This window comes from Megascapheus bottae, chromosome 9, assembly GCF_031878675.1.
Source record: "Megascapheus bottae isolate mThoBot1 chromosome 9, mThoBot2.hap1, whole genome shotgun sequence".
Taxonomy (NCBI): domain Eukaryota; kingdom Metazoa; phylum Chordata; class Mammalia; order Rodentia; family Geomyidae; genus Megascapheus; species Megascapheus bottae.
The window spans coordinates 35,900,938-35,921,707 of record NC_143517.1 but is presented as its reverse complement, the minus strand read 5'-3'; the positions used below and the strand labels follow the sequence as shown (position 1 = coordinate 35,921,707).

At 41.8% G+C, this 20,770-nt stretch overlaps 1 long non-coding RNA gene and 1 pseudogene across 1 annotated transcript; both read left to right on the top strand.

The window, feature by feature from the left end:
- Positions 1 to 1,590: 1,590 nt before the first annotated feature.
- On the top strand, positions 1,591 to 2,094 carry LOC150059010 (nuclear cap-binding protein subunit 2 pseudogene; annotated as a pseudogene).
- Positions 2,095 to 13,764: 11,670 nt separating this feature from the next.
- LOC150059009 (uncharacterized) lies at positions 13,765 to 17,675 on the top strand. Its single transcript, XR_016536579.1, has 3 exons — positions 13,765 to 14,128; positions 15,253 to 15,358; positions 17,257 to 17,675. It is a non-coding gene; the product is annotated as an uncharacterized LOC150059009 (long non-coding RNA).
- Positions 17,676 to 20,770: the final 3,095 nt, after the last annotated feature.

Below are 20,770 nucleotides of genomic sequence, written 5' to 3'. Positions count from 1 at the left end.
AGCCACCCTAAATCCCTGTGCAGACAATCCTTCCTCCTCTCCTCACAATCTCATGCATACCCTGTTGGTGTTTCTGCAGCCTTTGGTCAGTTCCTGGAATGTGCCAGACTAGACTCTTAATTTCCCATTCTGATGACATCCTCCTTTTTCCTTCTGCACCATATCCTAATTCCCAGGTGCACACACCTGTGTCGCTGATCAGCTTGGGTCTCTCCATCTGGATGGTAAATTACATGAGTGTAGAAAGAAGATTGGGGAACTCCTCAGAGAGAAGACAGTAGTGTCAGCCGAAGACAGATGTGCTGACATGCCAGGCTGACTGACCCTTGAGAGTCATAGATGGTTTTGGAGCAGGGAAGTGAGGCGATCAGTGCTGTGTCTTAAGATGACAGTGAATTTACAGATAAGGGAGATGAGACAGAGAAGGGCAGAGCAGAGGCCCTCTCCATGGCTGTAGTCTCAGTGAGAGGTGATGGGAAAAACAAAGAGAAGACAGATTCAGATCTGGCAGATTCAGGCCAGATGAAGAATATTTGGCAATTGTTTGTATATGTGGAAAGTCTGAAGAGATTCCAAGTTTTCTAGTCAGAGTATCTGAGAGCTTAGATGACTTAATGAATTGAAATAGGAAAGAAAGAAGTAGAGGGCCCTTTGAAGAACAGATGGTGGAATCACCCAGTAGGCTTGTTCTTTGGAAGAATAGAAGGGCCTAGTGGAGAATGCTCGCCTGGGTGCTGGATACAGGGTACTAGAGAGTGAAAGAATGGTTGAGACAGGAGATATAAGTGACAGGTACACCAATATGGCACTCAGCAAGAGAATGACAGGTAGGGCAGAGGGAGAAAAAGAGCAGCAAGAGAAGCTGGAAAGCAAGAACCATGCCCAGATAGGAGAATGAAGCCTCCCTTTAAGTAAGAGAACCTGAGAAGGAGAACCAGGAGAGACAACTGAGATTACAAGACAGAGGAGAGCTGAGAGAGCAGATTCAGTGATAAGGAATTGGAGGGAAAGGTCAAAACTTGGGTTGTCTAAGACTCCAGAGGTCACCAAGGAGTCTGCTGCCCCCTGCTGTTGGATTTGATTTAATCAGCTAGAATAAATCACTGTCTACTGAGTGCCACCAGCCAGGTGCTTCACCCTGTCTTAGTCACTGACATCACAGTCTTGTGAATATATATCTTCATTTATTTTAATATCCATTTTATGTAATTTATAGTTAAAAATTAAGCTCAAAGCTGAGCATGGCAGTAGAGGCCTATAATGCTCATCAGTACTCATGACACTGAGAAAGGGGGTACAGCTGAAAGTCAGCTGGGACCACGGCAAGAAAGAGAGCAAGAGAGGGGCCAGGAGTGGTAGAGTGCTTGCCTAGCATGCACGAAGATCCAGGTTCGATTCCTCAGTACCACATGCATAGAAAAAAGCCAGAAGTGGTGCTGTGGCTCACGTGGTAGAGCTCTAGCCTTGAGAAAGTCCAAGGACAGTGCTCAGGCCCTGAGTTCAAGGTCCAGGATTGGCAAGAAAAAAAGAGGGGGGGAAGGAAATGGAAGAGACAGAAAAGGAAGGAGAGAAGAGGAAAAGAAAAGAAACATGGCATTTTCCGGACTGCAGCATTCCAGTTGCACTCTCCCCGCTGTGTCTGGAGGACTTCTGAAGGCATTGAGCAGCGACTCCTACGTGGAGCTCAGCTAGTACCTCGACCAGCACTTCTGGGGAGACAATGAAGAACAAGAAAAACTACTGAAGAAAAGTTGCACATTGTATGTGTATGTTTACACAACTGAAGAACAAATTTATGAGCTCTTCAGCAAAAGTGGTGATATAAAGAAGATCATTACGGGTCTGGACAAAGTGAAAAAAACAGCATGTGGATTTTGTTTTGTAGAATACTATTCAAGAGCAGATGCAGAAAACGCCATGCAATACATAATTAGAGCTCGTCTGGATGACCGGATAATTCACATGGACTGGGATGCAGGCTTTAAAGAGGGAAGGCAATATGGACGTGGGCGATCTGGGGGCCAGGTTCCAGATGAGTATCAGAAGGACTATGATTCTGGAAGAGGTGGCTACAGAAAATTGGCACAAAACTAGTGAGTGGTGAGAGCCTCATCTGTGCACAGCTCGATGCTTCCACCTGTTGAATTTGCGAAGAACATTAGCCAACGTCTGATCAGTGTTTACCAAGCTAGAAGCCTCTTCATGGTTTTCCTCAGAAACACTGAAAGGACAGAACTCCTGACCGCTTTTAATTCTAGTCTTAGAATTCTGGTCATGTGTAGGCCATCAGAATGGTTTTGTTACGAGCTCAGAAATTGTGGTCCTTATCAACAGATTTGATCTGCAACTTTGATTAACCTGTCAGCCAAAAACACATGTCTTTTTTTGGTAGAGTAGATATGGCAAAAACTTCTTTTACCATGCTTGAGTCTAAGAAGGGTCATGATTTTCATGGGGCCTGATTAATTTAAATTCAAAATCATTTTTAAAGTAGATAAATTAAAAGAGATACATGTAATGGGAGTTGAAAGAGTGGCTCACATGGCTTTGCCTAGGAAGCATGAGGTCAACTCCCGTGAAGTCAACTGTCCTCTCCTATCCCTAGAAAGTTGACTAAATTAGGACCAGGTGCTTGACAACTGGCTTTTCTAGGTTGAATTCTAAGCTCTAAAGGTCAAAGACCTTTACAAAATATTTGGCTTAAAAAAAAAAAAAGAACTTGAGAGGATACTACTTGCTTTACTTCTATGCTTTACCTGTCAAAAACGAGGTGCAGGACTTGAAGAGTAACTATTATACATATTTTTCAAAAGATGTAAATGCTTTATTTAAAGCAAAAAATAGTCCAAGTGTTTATTGTAATACAGGGAACCTCAAGGTACCTTAAAATAAAGGAAAGAGTGCATTCCCAAAGGAAATGGAGTAAAATAGCAGATCACTAGATAAGAATTAAAACATTGCCTTGATACTTGACATTACTGTTAGGGCCATCAAGTTCACTCTTTCCATTTCCAGAATGATCATGGAAACATCATTCAATTGCATTTTTTTCATTGTTTTGAAATACTTGGGATGGAACTCAGGGCCCTGTGTGTGGCAGACAAATGCTGTAGTACTTTAACCCTAGAATGTGTTTTTGATGTTTGTGGATTTAAGATTGCTTAACAAAAGCAACTGGAGATATTTCCTGCAGGAAATGCCTGTTTTATCCACTTCTCACACTAACGTCTGTTTTCATATTTCTTCCTAATTAGTATTACTGAGGTCCAAGCTTTAATAGTGAGCTGGAGTGGTGTCTAGTGAATTTTTACATTGTAGTTTGGATTCAAGTATTTTATATTTTGTAGTAAAATGTAACTCAGACTTCTACAGGCCTTGTATCTTCTGTAACAGGTTTCAATAAAGTTGACCAATAAAAAAAAGAAGAAAAGAAACATGGTGGGCCAGCTTAGGGAAGTACTGAAACTTTGCTAAGATATCACTAGCTGGGTGTTGTAATTCTACCCATTCAGGAAGCTGAGATCTGAGGATCGTGGTTCAGAGTCAGCCCAGGCACTAAAGTCTGTGAGACCCTTATCTCCAACTAACCTCCAGAAAACTGGAAGTAGGGCTGTGGCTCAAGGGGTAGAGCAGTAGCCTTGAGCTGAACAGCTCAGGGACAGTGTGCAGGCCTAGAGCTCAAGCCCCATGACTGACAAGAAAATAATCACTAAACTATAAGTTCCACAAGGCACGAGCCAGGGTTTTAGTCACTGTTTCCTAAGTTACAGTGTTGGACAAGTAGGATGCTTTGAATGGAGAAAGAAATGAATAAATGAAATCCAGTATTCCAGTCAGTCTATGTGCACTTTAGGCCTGTAATCTTTCCAGATATACATTGCTGCTTGTCAAACAGTCTTGTCCCAATGGAAGAGATTGTTTTATTCCCAATTGCTTTCAAAATTTCTTCAGAAATAAGAGTTAAGAAGCTGACTCTGTGAAAGATGTTATTTTGGGAGAAAAGCAACGGAAAATTGTAACCTCACTTTGTAAATTGCCTAGCTCTGATAAATCAAATAATCAAGTCACTGAAAGATGCATTCTTTAAGGCAATTTGCTTTCTAGATATCAAAATTCATGTCCAAACCTCATGTCAAAATTCACAAGCAAGAAATGTGCATGACATTTCAGAAACATTTTAAGAAGAAAGTACCCTCACATGTCCCAAGGGTCAGTCTTTGGCCAAATTGTGGGAAACAACTTCTTTTTTTTCATATATTTGTATTGTAATTAATAGAAGGGTTACATTATATTCGCCAGATATAAGGTGCATTACTTCACATACATTGATACCCTTTCTCATGTCTTGGTTCCCATTTCCCTCCCCTCACCCCAGCCCTCATCTTGTTTTCCCCCCTTCCCTATCCTATTTCAAACAACCAAATATGCATATATCCAATATATCAGATAACAAAGTGAAATACTGTAACAATATGAGATAACCAAGGGACAGCAAAAGAGATGAGAGATAATATAGTACATTAAGGACAACAATCACTCATTATATGGCTCTTGGGGAAACAACTTCTTATACATCTTTTCCTGGGAGACTTTTTTTTCTGGGAAAACATCAGAAAACAAACTCATGAGATGTAGCAAGGACATATTGGAGCAAATTATTAGAATTTGAGCTGGGCACTAGTAGCTGACAACTGTAATCCTAGTTACTCAAGAGGCTGAGGTCTGTGGGTCACAGTTGGAAGCCAGCTCAGGCAGGAAAGTCCACGGGATTCTTTTCTCCAATTAATACCAAAAAAGCTAGAAGTGGAGCTGTGGCTGAAGTGGTACGGTGCTATCCTTGAAAGGGGGGGGGGAAGCTCAGGGACAGCACCCAGCCCTGAGTTTGAGCCCCAGGACATGTGCATGCACACACACATGGAATCTTAAAGGAAAAAGACTCAGATTTAAATTCTATAGGCTACATTTTAGTCATTTTGGTGAAAACATCAGGAATTGGCATTTTCCCCAATGCAGTGTGGCTCCAGCGAAAGCCACAGTCATCTATTTGCATCTAACTATGTATGGGGCTGGCATTGTATTTACTATCACTGTCTTCCATTTAATCCACATTCAGCTGCATAGTGACCAAAGAGTGCATTTCAGTTCTGCCTCCAACTCAACTTGGATAATGAACTAGACCTTGAAATATCAGCTTTTCCCTCTGTAAAATGGAACTAAAAGTGCTGATTGTCTAATTTACAGAGTTACTTTGAAGCTAAAAGTAGAGAATATCCATATTAAATCATAAACAATCAAAGCACAGAAATGCACGCTATCGCCACTACCTGTTGTCTAGAAGATACATGGAATTCATTCCAACCAAGAAAGCAGGAAGATCTTCAAGTAACTCTAGGTGTTGTGAGGTTTTCGTTCTCATCATCCCAAGGAAATGCAGAATGGAGTAGTTACTCAAGAGCCTTCCAAACAAGACTGCCCTGAAGCACCCTGGAAGGAAAGTTGTCACCACTCATCATGTAAATCTTTAGAACTGTCTGTCCCTGCTTCCCCAAAGCTTCTGGAATCATTCATCCTCTATAGATTAGAGGGTAGGGTCCTCCAAGCCTGAGGTTCCAAGCTCACATTATCATCTTCCTCAAAGTAAAATTTGGGGGAATCATAGTCAAAATTAGCTTCTGTCTGAGCACCATGCTGAGACAAGAAGTTAGAAACAGGAAATGCGATGGATCACAGAGAGCCTGGTGTCTACCCCTCCCCCCCCCAACCACACACTGGTTTGAGTACCAACCTGCTACCATAGCAGGAAGCCCCACCTTTGAGGTTCATATTTCAGGATTACCTGGAGGAATGAGCCCTCTGCCAGAGAACAAAACGATGAGACAAACCCAGTACAGTTGGCTCTTGCCTTCCTGGCATTGAAACCCTGTTGTGTTGCTGTCTAAACTCCATAGAAAAGGAGTAGCTAACGTTTGTCGCTTGATCTCCAGTTTGGGGCTGATTCTGTAATGCCTTTGAAGGTCATTTGGTTAGGTCACAGTCCACCGTGGTGACATGTCTGGGCTCGTTTTTTCTTTTTCTTTCTTTTTTTTTTTTCTTTGTTAGAGAAAATGTCACTTCTGGAGAGATGTTCTCACTGATCAACGGAATTGATGTTAAGAAGACAAAGTGAATTAAAGGGTCCAATTTTCTGTGCCTGCTAATGCAGGTATCCCTGGTGCTCCAAACCCAGTGGTGGACTGGAGGTTGGAAGGGGCTGAGTAGCCCTGGGCTGAGTCAGGGCCGCTCTGATCTGTACCAAGCACAGTGCCATCCCAGGGCGTCAGCTGCCCACGCCCTGCTGCGTCTGAGGACGTCTTCTCTGACCTGGTTCTGGGGACTGCGGAGGATGGCGTGTGTGGATCTGATGAGCGTTTCGCTGACAGCATTGCTTCCCACTGCCCAGCAGCCTGGCTCTCTCCCGAGCTCCAGGGGCTCAGCAGCCCCCCAGCTCCACCTGTTGACTGCTTTAGGTAACTGTACTCTCATCTCCCAGAGTCCCTTTCTGGGGCCTGAGGCTCTGGTTGGTTTTGTTGTTGTTGTTCTACATTCCTTTAGCTTTTTGACTTCGGAATTAATGTCAGGACTAAATGATGCATGACTAACCCTTGTATTGTAGATGATGTCATTTCGCTTTTTTTCCCCCCTTCGCTTTCAGAAAAGCAATTGTTGGATGCCATTATTTCCCATTCGTATCAGAAGTAAATTGATGTTTGTGGCTCAGGCTCCTGATAGGAAAAAGACGACTTTGTCCTTCCTTTTCTGGCTGTTTTCCAGTCTGTTGCTGCCTTCCTTCTGGGCTTTCACTCATGTTTCAATAAAGCTCCTTCACCTCCCATCCCCCAAAGTGGTAGATGTGCCGTCTTCACTGCCTGACACAATTCCCCACAGCTCCCCACAGCTCCAACTGTTTGACTTTACTGTTTCCTCAGCTCTTTTTTTTTCCCCTGTAATTCTCCCAGAGCAATTTTACTCTGCCTGGCACATCTGAAGCCAGTCAAGTGTTTCAATGCATGCTGAGTCCACATCTACTCGTTTCCACCAGCACCCTTCCATGACAGTTACCAGTGAAAAAGATGGAATTTGTCTTAAATTGCTTTCAGGTCAATTTTTAACTGATAGCCTGGGATGCCAGATTTTAGTTTGGTAACATAAAGAGAAATTGTTACCCTAGTTCTTGTCACATGACATTTAAGAAGTGCTATTTCCTTCCTTCTGTGGGAGAAGTCATTCAACCTGCACTGTCTTTGAAAGCATCATTCTCAGATAGAAGTGAGCCTGCACCAAATATTGGAGGCATCAAAGTTCTGTTCATTCACATTCCCAACTTTACACAGACAATTCAGGAAATTTATAAGCTAATAGAATCTCCAAGTGATCCTTAGAGATTATCCCTATTGACTGAGGGAATTTGACAGGTTTTAAATACACAAGTAACTTAAAGAAGCAGACAAGATAATGGTATCTGCCAGAGCACTCCATCTTGGCTTAAAAAAAAGTACAGTCACCAGTAGGCAGACTGTACTGCCTCACTGTACTACCTCTTCCCAGGAACAATTCCACCTCCGTACAGTCATCTGCTTTGCTATATGTATTGCTCTAAAAACATAATCTGTGTGGAAAAGTAACAATGACACCTCCTTCTTCACAGCCAGTGCAGGCTAACAATATTTTTTAAAAAAGCATAACCACTGAATATAACATGTAAATGCAGGTATACCTGAAAGGAGATGGCCTGACCTGAGGAAAAGAGCACAGATGCTGGCGTTAGGGGCACAGGAATTTGAGTGCTGAGGCGCTTTCTCTGTAAGCCCAGGAACTAGGTAGTCGATTATTTGTTTGACCCTTGCTCTGCTCATCTGCAATATAGGAAAATGAACACAATTGCTAGGGGATTGTTGGAAAAGTTAAATGATCTCAAGTACATAAAATGCCTGACACTAGTAAGCACCCATTACCTACTCTTATTTCCTGTTGCATATTCGAATACTGTGTCAAACTCGAAAGATGTGTTATGCCAATAAGAAGGGGAAACAGGACAGATTTGGCTAGCCACACTTAAACTCCACCTCCTCCCACCCCATCCCTACCCCCTGCCAAGGGTAATCTACACACAATGACAGAAATGTTTCCAAGTATATAAAGCAGGCAAAAGAATGACACTTTTCTTTGGTCTTAAATAATTGATTTCTTTTTCTACAGTGTAATTTGATACATCTTGTCTTGCCTTGTACTGCATCGCTATAAAGGTTTAGCCTTTGATTTGGTACTTAGATTTGAGTACTCACTCTGCTCCCCATCGAGGGGATGCACTACCTTTTCCACATGTAAGACATGATTGTTTCCCAGGGAGGAGCATGCTTACTTCAAAACCACAGATGATGCTCCGTGGAATTCTCTGATCTGAGAAGGTCTCAGAGGGTGTGTGAATGTGTGTGTCTAGCTCTGAAAGGAGGCATTTTTATGTCTATATTGTACATCTCTTTTTCATGACACAGTAAGAGGTTCTGAACAAGTATTTCTTGGATGTTTGGATCTCCTGTTTCATTAGACCTTACTCAATAATGAGCAGTATGTCCTCGTGTTAATAGATTACAATGAAACAAAATGGAGTACTTTCCTTTTGGACAAACATCTTACTTTTCATTTGTGTGAACTAGCCATGTCAGATGATTTTTGGAAATGCATGTCATGCTCAATAGGTATTACATATGTTCTTTTTCTACTCACATATCTTGTCTGGTCTGGCCCTTGTCTACCTCTGCCCATACATCCGACTATGCTTGTAGTTCCTGAAGTAACCATGCTTCTCCAGCCTTCTGTTTTTCACATGCTAGTACATCTGCTGCAGCACCAGCCTCTTCCCAAAGAACTAAATTCTGCACTCTCCATGTTTTCGCTTAACAAGAACTTCCTTTAGAAAAATCTCCGTAGCCCTCTCCTTGTTACTTATTACTGTGTAACAAACCTCTTCAAACATCATTCAACTTGATGTCTCCAGACCACCACTACTCATTTGATTCTATATCTGTCATTCTTCACTACCTCTCACACCAGTGAATATGAGCTATTAGGACAAGAATCCTGTCTTTGTTCATTGCTATTCAAACATATGGAATGAGTGAATGAATGAATGAATAAATAAATGATTCTATAATCCAAGCATGCAATACAAAGAAATCAATGTGTGTATGATACATATAACTTTCCTTTCTTGGTGATCGTAGGCTGACATTTAAAGCCATACAAATCTTCCTCTCCTCTGGAAATATTGAGGATTGAAAATATCCTTGAGGTTTGAAATTTAATCATCTCTAAGGGCATATGGAAGCTTTAACTGTCCAGAAGAGTGCTTGGAAAATTCTGACTCCTCAGCAAGAACAGGCATCATTGTTGTGCAATCTATCTTAAAGCTATTGTAACTTGCCCTGGCTTTTGATGCCTAGAAAGACATTGCTGCAACAGTAGAATTACTTACCCTGCTGATGTTTGTCTATAAGTGGATGTTTTGGAAAAACACAGGAAAATCTCTTCTCCTGTCTCCATGTGTATCTTAAATTTTTTTTTAATCAGAAAGGGATATTTTCTTGAGAACTGTGAATAAAAACATAGCTATGGAGCCCTCATGGGAGTTTGTCTTAGAGGCTCACATTTCTAATGCTAATTAATTACAGGCTTATGAAAATGAGACAGAAAATACTTAGAAGAAAAAAAAAGAAAAAGTCAGAGAAGTTGATCGATGTGCATTCCTTTAGATGTTCTTTTCCATGAAAATAGAACAGGATGTGAGACACAGGGAAATTGGTTCTTTTTCAGCCAGCGTAGGATTTGAAATATCTGGTTGTGACCTATGAGTCATTTGAGGCACAAACGCCAAATGTGCAGCCTGTGTGGTGCGGCTCACTGCCGTCTCCTGGCCCTTCACCTGCTTCACCTTATCTGGGCCAAGGAGGATGACAAGCAGAAACGGGACCATGGGCCACCTTTCCAGTGTCTTCAGGCTATGTGCCACAGCTGTTGGCAAGCTCTCCAAAGATAAAACAAATGCCTGTGGCAATGAATAATTGCTGAGTGTGATTTTTTTTTTTTTTTTTTTTGCCAGTCCTGGGGCTTGAGCTCAGGGCCTCAGCCCTTTTCTTGGGTTTTTCTCAAGGCTAGAACTCTACCACTTGAACCACAGTACCACTCCTGGCTTTTTTCTATGTATGTGTTATGGAGGAATCAAACCCAGGTCTTCATGCATGCTAGGCAAGCACTCTACCACTAGGCCAAACTCCTAGCCTGAGTGTGATTTTTTTTTTTTTTTTTGCGGGGGCAGGGGTAGGGGTCCATGGGGCTTGAACTCTGGGCCTGAGCACTGTCCCTAAGCTCTTCAGCTCAAGGCTACCACCCTACCCCTGGAGCCATAGCACCACTTCCCATTTTCTAGTGATTAATTGGAGATAAAAGTCTCACGATCTTTTGTGCCTGGGCTGGCTTTGAGCTGAGATTCTCAGATCTCAGCCTCCTGAGTAGCTAGGATTACAAGGGTGAGCCACTGCGCCTGGTTCTGAGTGTAATTTTTTTTTTTAAAGAACAGTTTAGTTAGGAACAACTCTGTAAAATAATACACATACACATATATCCCTCTGGTGTGTGTGTGTGTGTGTGTGTGTGTGTGTGTGTGTGTGTGTGTGTGTGTACAGGTTGGAAAGACTGTTGAACTAGAATTCAGGCAGCATGGCCTACAAGACTTGGAGACAGAACATCTCAAAGCTGAGAAAGGCATGCTTTTTATTTGGATTTCTAGGCCTGAGTTCAGTATTTATTTCTTTATCAATACATGCAAACAATGTCTCTAGGCAACCATCTTTAACCAAAGCAATAAGTTCTGAAAACAGAACAATGACTTCCATTATAGTCTTGGCTGCTTAGAAAATTCCCTCCCCTTTCATCATTTCCACAATAAAAAAAAAGAAAATCCCCCTCCCCTAAAATTACTCTCCCTGCCACACAATAGTAGTTTGTAGATAGGGGAGAAGGTTTGCCATCCAAGAGGGGGAACAATGTCTGGAGCCTCAATGTATTAAATATTAGAAACAAAGAACTATGCAAAATTCTATCACATAACACTTGAAATTGGCCTGGTCTTTGCATTTAAAGCACATATTAAAGAAAGGGGGAGTTTTCATTGGCTTCTAGCATCATTTGTCTCAATACAGGTAACTATTGTTACTGCATGGTTGCCTAGCAACCTGCCACCAGTCACCCTCACTCCTTCCTCCTCATTTCCTCTATCAGTCTCTAAGGATTTTTTTTTTGACCCTTTGTACCACAGTATCAGGATCTGAACACTCAACACCTGCAAGGGTGGCTTGGATAAGATCATGAAGGCCGTACCTGTCAGGCTATGGAATCTCTGCCTAATGTGATGAATAGCCAGTGTCATTAAACAAGGTCACAACAACATCAGATCTGACTCCTGCTTAGGAGGTTGTGAGATAATAGCGATGATCATGGAAATGGGACAGAAGATGGACAGTACCTGGCTGCAGTAAAGCAGGGTCAGGCTGGGAGGACCTTAGGGACACCAAAGTCCCAGTATGCTTCAGGAGTCCAGTAGAGCCACCTGCAGAAACAGTATGTTAAAAAAAAAACAGCTTGTGGGCTGGGAGTTTGGCCTAGTGGTAGAGTGCTTGCCTAGCATGCACACAGACCCGGATTCAGTTCCTCGGTATCACATACATAGAAAAAAAAAGCCAGAAGTGGTGCTGTGGCTCAAGTGGTAGAGTTCTAGCCTTGAGAAAGCCCAAGAACAGTGCTCAGACCCTGAGCTTAAGGCCCAGGACTGGCAAAAAAAAAAGAAACAAACAAACAAAAACAGCTTGTATCACTCTGGGCATGCTCAGTCTTGGTGCAAAAGGAACTAAATGGCTGGAAAACCTATCTTCTCCCCAGCATTCCCAAGAGGCCTCTCTCTACAGAATATATTGAATACAGATCATTTACTATTTGGCTTCCTTCAAACTATAAAAGTTGGGTAAGGAAGGGGTCACATTGGGATGGCTTCTAGTTTTACCAAAGGCCTACTACTGTAGAAGAGCCACCCACCAGGATGAACCAGCTCAGCATCTCCTTCTATCATTCTGTGATTGGCCTAAGCTGGGGTAGGGAATCTGAGTCATTCTCTGGTCTTTCCCCATCTAACAACGTAGCCCATCTTCAACCTAGCTGATGGCAATGCATCCCTTTCCCTGACTGTGTTACAATATAAGCTAATAGAGTCCCCTTTGTACATTAATCAGGCTCAAGATGGGCTTCTATCCCTTTCTGTTTAAGAAGCCCTGCTTAGTGCTGTGTTGTTGTTTGGTTATAAAGACAAAGGAACTGTGGCACGGAGATTAACTAAATCATCTATCACTGCAAAAATGTATGTGAACACTGGATTGTAAAAGTCAATACAAATATACTCGGACATGATAAATTATACAGACATCTAGACATTCACACAGTGAGACCAGAGGGGGATATTCTTAGGAGAGGATCACAAATAAGCTATGGAAATATGATAATATAAAATGATATTTATCAAAATGAACTCCAAGAAATAGGAACAAGAGGGTTTTCACCCTTTTATGCTGTTTTTGTTTCCTTTGTATTTTTATCTTGTTTGTAAATTTATCTGTTTCAGGAAGGGTAAGAGGGAACACAGAAATGGTGGGGAAAAGGGGGAACAAATGCAGCAGTGATACTCACTAGATACTATGTTGAAAATCAGTTATACAACTTGTGGGGGGGTGGTAGGGGAAACTGGGAGAAAGTTAGGGAAGGGGTGACACTATTAAAAAAGGAATGTACTCATTGGGGGAGGGAAAGTAGGAGAAAAATATGGGAGGGAGTAACAATGTTTGACAAGAAATATATTCACTATTTTATATATGTAACTGTAGCCCCTCTGTACATCATCTTGACAATAGAATAAAAATTTTAAAACATACTCATTACAAGACTTATGAAACTATAACCCCTTTGTATATCATCTTTACAATAGTGATAAAACATGTATGTTAAGGTTGCCAGGCTTCAACCTGGGTTTATCAGGATTCTAGAGCAGATAGAGAGAGAGAGAGAGATAGATAGATAGATAGATAGATAGATAGATAGATAGTCTGGATAGATCATTTTGCCTTCCAACTCAGCCCACAATTGTAGCTTTGAAGAGACAGAGACGTGTTTGAATCTCTGTGCATTGTCCATAGTCCTCCAGTGAAGCCATCTGTGACATTACCTAATGCCCAATGCTGTGAAAACCAGGAGATCTGCTCATTTTACAAATCTTCTCCATCCCCTCCAGATGGTAACTCTTCTGCCTGCTCCAGTTTTTACAATCCAAGCACCTACTTTCAGCTTGAAAAGAATAATAGGACAGCTATTTTCACCAGCCATTTAAAAGGAGGGGCTGGAAAACTCTAGGCTTTGAGGCACAAATCCTTGTTAAGAGCCAAGGAGTAGAGGAGTGTCCTAAGGTTGAGGGGGATGAAGGGTGTCAAGCATTCATCCTCCAGATCTCTAAGAAACACAAGCTGACTCAGTAGGGGAAGAAAGCATGACTGGGATACAGCTGTTGAACAGACTCCCCAGTACTTCTTTCTAGAATGTTCCAAGAAGAACTCTGCTCCAGCAACAGACCAATGTTGAGATAGTTGTTCTAAATTCCAGATTCAGAGAGACCAATACTGCTTGGTACAACACGTATCAATTGCCAACTCTAAATTAACCCTAGGGGAGACTAGAATCCCCTCAGTCAACTAGGTGCATAGGGCAGGGGATGGAGGGTGGAGATGAGTCAAGCAGTAATACCAAGTGATGTCCATAGCTTCAAGATGATGGGTTCTGGAAACAGTGACAATTATGTCATACATTCTGTGGGACGGGCCAGAGGGATCACAGGATAGAGATATGGAATGTTACTCATTTGGGATCCTAGGGGGCTGAATGAATAGCAGTCATCACTCTACTTGAATGAGCATAACCTGTCTTAAATTCTTGGCTTGCACTCAATGACTCATTTAATCCTACAACTCTGCTACACAGAAGGCTTTATGACATTACACAGGTGAGTACAGCAGAGAGATGGAGCAACTTGCCCAACTTTATGTGCAGGGGAGAGCTAGGTCTCAGCTTTGAGTCCGAAGGGGTTGTGCTGACCAGAATTGAACTCAACAACTGGGGTAAAGAGACAAGGTTATTGCTTTCATGTGGCCCCTCTAGACCAAAAATGATACTCAGGCCTACTTACTGGGGCCATTTCACTTGTGATGCTGTTGGCTATATTCATCACTTGACAAACCAAAGCAAAAGTTTAAACAGAATGACTTAAAAGTCATTAGGACTTCATGTAAGTCCTTACATAGAACTACCACACTGGTAAGACTAGAATGGCTTCTTTTATAATCCCATCCTGATATATCAAACATATGCCATAACATGTAAACAACCCATTCTCTATATGGATCCTACATGTGTCTTGGGCATGAAGTTTATTGAAAGGCCACAAAAGCCTGGACATGTGTATTTACACTACCATCTGTCCTTTCTACAAGGTGGCCTGGTCCATTGGTTTTTGTGGTTATTCAGAAGTTGCTGCTATTGTTGCCTTGTGGTTCTTCCTTTGGCATTCTTCTTATTGAGACACATGGCCTTTATTTGAGCTAGACAGTTAAGTCACACTCATATGCATCTGCTAGGGCATTTCTAAGCCAAGAAGAATGGATTTGTACATAGGAATGTAGCAATGGGAATGTAGTATAGGAAGGAAGCAGCATATACAAGGCAGATTTTTAATCAAATCAACCACTAGTGTGAGCTGTAGAGGGATGTTTAGAGAATAGAGGAACTCCTGTGCTAAGGATCTATATATGCCAACAAATGAGGTCTTTACTCAGAAAGGAATACAATCTGGGGCTACGCTTCTGTCATGAAGAAGATTTACCATCTACTTCCTACATGCTTGGCTAATTATATTTTCTCAGCTCCCCTTAATGATACAGACCAGATGCTTTATGATTAGACATAACCATGAGAAAAGAAAGAGCATCCAAGGCAAAGTGTCTATGACAAAGAGTCATAAATAGACCAACAAATTAGGTAGTATAGTCACGGTTACACTCCAGCCCCTGCAATGTGCCTCTCGGTCCAGTTAATTTTGGTGTTCTGTATTTCTATATTTTCTTATTTTAGCAGAATTGAGGATGGAACCCAGGACCTCACACATCCTGACAAGTGTTCTACCATTGAGCAACACCTCTTCCCTTGGTTCAATTAAGTTCCAGTGCTGTGTGCAACAGTAAGTATTTATTTATTTTTGAATTTTCTTTTCTTTAGGTAGTTGTGCAAAGGAGTTGTTATTCAACAGAGCTATATTATGAGTATAGTGCGTCTTGATCCATGTCATTCCTTTTAACATTTCTAACATTTTTATTTTTTTAAAAAGAATTCTAGGGCCAGGAGTTTGGCCCAGTGTAGAGTGCTTACCTAGCATGCACAAAGCCCTTGGTTTAATTCCTTGGTATCACATACACTGAAAAAGCTGGAAGTGGTGCTGTGGCTCAAGCAGTAGAACACTAGCCTTGAGAAAGCTCAAGGACAGTGCCCAGGCCCGAAAGAAAGAAAGAAAGGAAGAAAGAAAGAAAGAAAGAAAGAAAGAAAGAAAGAAAGAAAGAAGGAAGGAAGGAAGGAAGGAAGGAAGGAAGGAAGGAAGGAAGGATTGGAAGAAAGAGAAAGAGGAAGGAAGGAAGGAAGGAAGGAAGGAAGGAAGGAAGGAAGAAAGAAAGAAAGAAAGAAAGAAAGAAAGAAAGAAAGAAAGAAAGGGAGGAAGGAGGGAGAGAGAGAGGGAGAGAAGGGAGGGAGGGAGGGAGGGAGGGAGGAAGGAAGGAAGGAAAAAAGGAAGGAAGGAAGGGGACATAGTTGTTTCTTTTTTCTCTTTTTGGAATGAACAGTAAAGGAACCATTGATGTCAATTTCTATAAAGACACAGAAAAATTCATCAACTGGAAAATGTGATACAGAAAAGTTCCATGGTGGCATTCATTTATAAATTAATCTTAATTATACAAGTCATAAATGAATAGATTCCCTTATAAAGGGAAAAGAAATTACAGCATGGTTTAAATTCCCTCAGTCCCTTTTCTACCTCATCTCCCCAGGGATAATCATGACTTCCCCCATGTGTTCACTCCCAGACTGTTCTATCACTATTTGTACACGAAGTGACTCTTCATTTGAAGGACAGTTTTCCCTTGTGCTCTTCAGAATAGCCAGGTTTATGTTGGGCCATATAAGATGGTAGAAAGAACACTGGACTTGGGTTTGGTAAGCCTGTGAATGAATCCCAATTCTGCTATCATTTAGCTGGTTCACTGGTGAGCAAATTGTGTGTGTTCACTGCAAATGAAATCAGCCAACCCTACCGCTGAGATTTGATTGCTCATTGATTCTACAAATATTCACTGATTTCTCTCTAAATACTAGGAATGTAGACCAAGTCCTGGTCTTGGGAAGCTTCCAAAGAAGTAAACATAACACACATAGACACATGTCATAGAAGTGCCAGTACTCTGGGCTCCCAGAACCCAGAGGTGAGAATACTTCCTGGAGAAGGTTCTGCCTAAACTTCACTCTGAGGGAAAAGAAGAAATTAGTCAGTCCAAAAAGGGTCAATGTAAAGATGGAGAATGTGGTTATACAGAAGCAATTTTTCAAGCAGATAAAATATGTCCAAAGGTTCAATGCCTAAAAAGAATCAAGAACAGTGTGGTAATTTGTTAAAAGTTCAAGAAGACAAAATGTAATTGAAACAGAAGCTGTACAGAGCATAACTAGAGATAAGATGGAAGAACTTGGAAACGAACATAAACTAGCACATAAAGGGTGGGAAATCTGGTGTGGTGGACGGGGGGAGCCCTCCATCTAGTGGCACATGCTGCCCTCAGATCTGCCCCAGAAATAACTGCTCATAGTTATGAGCTACTATAAACACATGATGTTTCTTTAGCTAACACAATCAGTACCAGGATCACAATGATTTCTTAGTCTGTTTTCCAAGAACAGAAGAGAAAGAAGGCTGGCTAAGTGGCAGGGTGACAGTGGTCAGTGATGGTGTAGAATCAATACTTCCTCACTCTGTGTCAGTAGTACCACTCTAGTCCAACTGTAACTTTCCTCTTTTTCCCTTTCCCCCATCAGAGGCTTGAGTAAGGAGGAAAAGGCAGGAGACAAGAATACTTCAGGAATGAAGGATCCAGAGACCCAAGAGCCCTGTGTCCTCACTAGCCTGGTCCTGTTATATGAATTTATGCTGCTTTGCTAAGCCCTTGGCAGCTACACAAATGGGAAGATCCAGCTGGAGAAGCTGGGTCACATCCAGCTTGGTCTGCTGGAGGCACAGAGCCTTGCTGAATATGCCACAGGAGCAGGAGATTAGAAATGAGCCCGGGGCTGTGAGAAGTGTCATGTGTTTGGGGTATGCTGTTCCTCCTCTCTCCTCATATCAAGTCTTCATCAATAAACAGATAGATGTCAATGGGAGAAGGCGTGGACAATAAACAGGAAGATGGACTTACCATCTTTCTTAACTCAAGCCTTCAAGGACTTTGATTCCTGGTTTAGTGAAGCTGCCTAAAAGCAACCCAGGAAGAACCAATATCTCTTGGATTTCCCTCTGAGTGAGGGAAAACAAACAGTTCCATCACCAAGTTGGACAGTGCAAGGCCTCAGGTGACATGCTGGCCAGGAGACAAAGCTACAAAATCAGTTAAGTCCAAGGTGAAGTCATGGGGCCTTTTTGAATTGCAAATGAAATTCTCATCTCATGAAAACCAAACTGTACTTGACTATGATCAAGAAAGGGAAAAGAAAACACAAAGCTCCATAAGATTAGCTGGCTTTGAGTCTCAAGAGACTTGAGTCTTCGTGGCCTTCATGAAATATAGTAGCATGGAAGTTGGGAAATTGGTTTCTTTGGATGCTTGAATTTCTGCTGTGAAATCTTCAGGGCTTAGAGGAGGCTTTGGAAAACATTTATTGTGCTTGTTGTTTTGTAGAGGGCCCAATAGTAAAGATTTGGGACTCTGCAAATCACATGGTTCTTGCTGCAGTCTTCAATTATCCAGGCAGGTCCTAGACAAGTGAATTAATGGGCATAAAAGACTGTGTTCCTATAAGACTTCATTTATAAAAGCAAGCTTCAGTCAGACTTGGCACACAAACCATAGCTTGCCAACCATGGCCTAGAGTATATTGCAGAAAGCAGAGAGCAAGGAAAAATAAAATCTATTTGTGTGTCTGAGGGAAAGTCTTGAAGAGAATCAGAAAAGGAAAAGAAAAGCCTGGTTGTTGAAAATGCTACTGTTGTTGCATTCATCATTTTCTGCCCCTCAGTGTTGAGACATGGTGAAAAAGAAGTCATCGATAATAGAATTCCTGTAGAGAGGCTGGGAATGTGGCTTAGTGATAGAGTGCCTGTCTAGCATGAATGAAGCCCTGGGTTCGATTCCTTAGTACCACATAAAGAGAAAATGCCAGAAAGGATACTATGCCTCAAGTGGTAGAGTGATAGCTTTGAGCAAAAGAAGCTCAGGGACAGTGCCTAGGCCCTGAGTTCAAGCCCCAGGACTGGCAAAAATAAATACATTAATTAAAAATAAATAAAATCCTGCATAGGCTTTGGAAACAGGGCATCCCTGTACCTGTAACCATAAAAAAGAAAAAAAAGACCCTCTAAAGCATAGATTCTAAATGAGCTTTAACATCTCAGGGGCAATGGCGGGGGAGTCCTGAGTACACATGGTAAACACATTTAATTGTACGGCTTCCAATTATTGGCAAGATAAGGCATCATTCAGCATTGGACTTGGTACTCATGTAGAGTAATATAAATTAATTAATTACTTAATGAATGCCTCTGCCATTTCCTCCTGGTTCTGTTACATGCTCATCTCATCATCTTCTAAGAGGCATTCTGCTGCGCTGTAGTTATTTGAGGAGCTGTTTGTTTCTTCTGAGGCACTGGAGAGCACCGACTGACTCTGTCTTCTGCACTTTCACAGATACAAATTTATGCAAATAGATAACTCGTAAAAATGAATTTTGAAGGGGCTTATCCTTGTGTCCAGAGAGAGCCCAAGGAAATGAAGCGGCTGCATGCCTTCTCCTGCCATATTGTGCTGTGTGGCCTCTACTTCACGTCACAAGCCTGTTTAAACCCCCAGGTATCCTCCATGAGACGGAAGGAACACTTAGAGCCTTTAAACATAATTTTGTGTGTTCCTGCTCTCTCAGTTTAGTTCCCTAGAAGGACTCTCAGAATTTATGCTGTGATCCACAGTGAGTTGTACGTGGAAAATGCACAATTGGCCTGAAGTGTTTGGAAATAAATGGCCTGTTCCATTACCAGCAAAGAAAGAAGACTTTACTGATTGTGTGAGAGCCAAGATGTCTGTCACACCACAACAGGAAGCCTGCATTAAATGAAGTAGGCTACAACAACAAAGTGGATATAGAAAAAGACAAAGCCTAGCCTCCATTGTAAGTTACAAATCATTGTTGAGAGAATTGTAGAGACCTAAGCCTTAAAATTATGGTATCTGTCTCCCTTCTGGAGGCTCCAGGAGTGAGTCTGTTTCTTTACCCTTTGCTGCTAGAGTTTGCCTGCACATCTTGGCTCAAGGCCCTTTTGTATCCCTCTAATCTATGCTTCTGCCATCACATCTTATTCTCTGACTCTTCCCTCTCAGCTGCCTTTTCTATGGGTTCTCATGAGTCCATGGGGGCCATCTGAATGATGAAGGACAATCTCCCACACCTCAATATCATTAACTTAATCATAACAGAAAATCCCATTTTCTATGTGTGGGTAACATACCCATAATCCTAGGAATTGAGGTAGTCACTATCCAGCCTAACCTTGGATGAGGAACTCAAAGTCTAGCCTCTAGATCAACTAAAGAATGACCAAGCAGAGCACTTTCTCTCTCCTCTGCTCCACCTTGTTCCACACAAAGTCAGAGAATATCAAAACACAATTAAAATCTGGGCACAGTGGTGCATTTGTATTAAAGTGGGAGAAGGTGGGTTTTGCATTTGAGGATAGCCTGCCTGGTCTACATAGAGAGTTCAAGGCTAGCTTAGGACACACAGTGAGAAGCTGTCTTGCAAACAGAAGAAGTGAGTTTGGAACTGAAGTATTGGCAAGAGGCACACCACGTGTGGGATATATGGTTCCTGCAGACGAAGCGCTATGGCTAGAGTTGATGACCAGATAAACCCTGGAGAAGTGAATGCTGGCCCTAAGATTCAAGTAATGGTGATCCTTCCTACTTATTGGTTGATGGTATGGTAGAACAGACACTAATACAAGGCATTGTTTATATCTTTACACTATAACACACATTCGAAACAAGCAAATTTATATGAACTAATAACCTACTCTATACAGCCTGTCCTGCCCTATAGGCTGCTCCAGGTTAAAAAAAAAATCACAATGGCTTTGTTTTATTTTACCACATCTAGTAGCTGACAGAAACTGAAAACTTGAACCTAGATGAATGGAGTCCTGGACAAATCAATCCTCAGTTATCCATAGTTTTGCTTTCTGCCAGAGTGTGATAAAATCTCATGCCATCCCCACTCTATCTCACTCCATCCCAACAGAAAGTGGACTATCCCTCTGTTCCCTGAATCCATCATCTATCCCCCTAGT